Below are 3,200 nucleotides of genomic sequence, written 5' to 3' on the forward strand. Positions count from 1 at the left end.
TGCTCCTGCTCTCCCAGCCTCCTAATCTTTGATTTTAGATTAGGCCACTTCCCTGGCACAGGTCATCCTCTAAGAGCTAGCTCACTTTTGTAGCATTCACAGCCCTTGAAATTTCACATCTGGGCCCTGGGAGATGGCTCAGTAGGATAAGCGCTTGACTAGCAAACGCAAGGATCTGAGTTCAATCCCCAGTTCTGCAAAAAAAAAAAAAAAGAAATTTCACATCTAACTCTGATTCCTTGAACATCTCTCCCTCTCCATCCTCAATCTTAAATTCCAAGAGGCCAGGGCTGCTATGCACAGGACATTTCTGTGACACTCAACGAGTATGTGCTAATGAATGAGCAGGTGACTGAAGGATGTGTCATTTATTTTGAAATAATGCCCTTCCTAGTTTGGGGAAATTAATGTGCTCTATCTTTTATGAAACGGTAGTGACAATCAATGGTGCTGCTTTTCAAACCTATGTAGCAAAATTAAATGCTGGCAATGAACTGAAACATCCCTCAAATCAAAACTGGGAAGTTAAAACCCAAGGACGAGTAAAGGAGCAGTAGTGTGTGTCTATAATCCTGTCACCCGGAAGGCTGAGGCAGGAGGATCACAAGTTCTAGGCCAGCCAGGGCAGTTCAGCAAGGTCCTGTCTCAACATACAAAATTAAAAGGATTGAAGTTGTAACTCAGTCCAAAGGCCCTGAATTCAATCCTTAATACTGCTAAATAGGGGCTAGCGAGATAGCACAGCAGTCTAAAGTGCCTGCTTACACAAGCTTAGGCAAGCATGCAGGGACTGCGGTTCAATCCCTGGTGCCACGTGCCATGCCAGCCCTGCCCCCAGAGGAGGCTGAGCAGGCCAAAAAAACAAAAAACTGCTAAATAAGTGAAGAAGTAAATTCCAAGGATAGAATCTCAGAACCAAGAGAAACCTTGGAGGAGAATAAATGTCACTGATAAAAAAGCTGCCCACCAAATTGAGAGGACTTAACTCAAATTATCCTAATTTTTCCCTATGTGGTTCCCCTTCTACCCTTGGGCACTTTGCCCATTCCTGCCACATCAGAAGGGGCCACTCACCAGCTTGGAAAAGTCTCAGGATGGCATCCCTCTTCATCTGCACAAGTTAGCACTGGTGGTTCAGCGGTAGAATCCTCGCCTGCCTCTTTGTCTGCACAGAGCTCCAGATGAAGGAAAGCCCGTTTCTCATCCTTAACTCACCTGCCCTTCTACCTACATGTTGTTTCACCTTGGAATGCGCAGTTGTCCCAAATGACTGAGAGATGACGCACAGCCCAGAATGTGCAGGGAAAAAGGAAGCAGAAAGACACAGTCTGGCTTTTTGCAGGGGAGCTGACCCATTGCTGGCCCAGAGCAGGTGCTTTGTTTTTGTTGCTTTTAGGTTTTGTTTTGTTTTTGTTTTTGGGTCTCAGCACGCCCCAGGGTCAGAGCCAGCAGGGCAGGCCCAGGGTTGAACCCCAGGTGCTTTAATCCATTGAGGTTTTTTTTTTTTTTTTTTAATTTTATTTATTTATTTGTGTGTATGTGTGTATGTGTGTGTGGCCAGCTCAGCCCACCAGGGGGCGGGGCTGGCTGGCATGTGGTGCTGGGGGATTGAACCGTGGTCCCTGTGCTTTGCTAAACTTGTTCTAAGTAGGTGCTTTAGACCACTGAGCCATCTCACCAGCCCCTCCATTGAGGTTTTGTTTTTTGGTTTGTGGTGTTTTTTTTTTTTTTTTTTTTGGACTGGGGATTGAACTCAGGCCCTTGTGCTTGCCAGGGAAGGGCTTATTCCACTGAGCCATCTCCCTGGCCCTCTGCTGAGTTATTTGACCAGCCTTTCAGAGCAGGTGCTTTGGAAGGCACAGAAGACGAGTCACTCTGGCTCTCTCCCTGAGCCACAGCTCCCAGGACCATATATGTCCTCTGTACATCACTGCCCTGAGAGTCCTGTCACCTGGCACGAGCAGCTTGTGAGCCAGGTGAGAAGAGATTGTATTTCAGTTTTCCTGTAGCTCAACCTATTAGGATCTAGGACTCATCCGATACAGTCCCACAGATTCTCTTTCCTTTCAGGAACTATTGATTCAGACCCCATGTGTGCCAAGCATTTGTTTTGACACATGGCCCCTCTGTTGGGGAGTTTGCATTCTGAGAGGGAGGCAGATAGTAAACAAATGCTTTTTTTTTTTTTAACAGTACCAGGGATCAAACTCAGGACCTTGTGCTTGCCAGGCAGAGAGATAGCTCAGTGGCACAAGAGCCTGCCTGGCAAGCACAAGGTCCTGAGTTTGATTCCCAGAACCAAAAACAACAGTAACAAAAATACGCCATAATTTCATATGTGAAGCATTCTGGGTATCAAGATGAGTGGTAAGGAAAACAGCCCTGTCAGATCCTAGGAAGGGTTGTCTATGGGGAGCAAAGTGCAGGTAAGATCTTCCAAGAAAGAGAGACAGCTAGGACCAGCCAGGGGCCGGTAAGCCAGCAAGTTAGAGGTTAGAGCATAGCAGAAAAGCCAGGCGGCAGTATGTGGCCTGCGCAGAGCAGGTGGAGGGTGGAAGAGCCACAGGGGGGCTGGGGTATGTGCACACTCACGAACGTACACTTGCTCCTCGTAGTGTCAAGTGGAATATGCCAGCAAACCCAAGACAACTAGGCTATTGGGGTACACACAAAGAACCCCAGTGCTGGAATTACAGGCATGCACCACTACACCTGGCTCAAAAATATACATTGAACAAATTAGGTCTGTCCTAACCATGTACAGACTTTTTTCCTGTTATTATTCCCTAGATAATAACAACTACTTACATAATATTTACATTATACCAGGCATTACAAGTAATCTGAACATAACTTGAAGTACATAGGAAAGTGTACATGGGTCATGTGAATACTGCACCACTACTTTATACAAGAACTTTGTGAGTGTGTGTTGGTGGGAGGGGCTCAAGAACCAACCCCCTGCAGCCACTGAAGAATGGCTGTGATGCTTGGATACTCTAGCCCGGAGTTTGTTCGTGTACCCCAGATGGTAGACCAGTAAGCCCCTACTTGTGGCCTCACTGCTGGATCCATTTGTGTAGTAAATCTGTCACTGTTTCATGGCTACATGTGTAAAAATGGTGCACACTCATCCCTCATTTTCTCTTTGTTCTTTTTTTTTTTGGCTGAACCGGGGATTGAACTCAGGCCATTGCGCT

The sequence above is a fragment of the Octodon degus genome, unplaced genomic scaffold (genome assembly GCF_000260255.1).
Source record: "Octodon degus isolate 3935 unplaced genomic scaffold, OctDeg1.0 scaffold00003, whole genome shotgun sequence".
Taxonomy (NCBI): Eukaryota; Metazoa; Chordata; class Mammalia; order Rodentia; family Octodontidae; genus Octodon; species Octodon degus.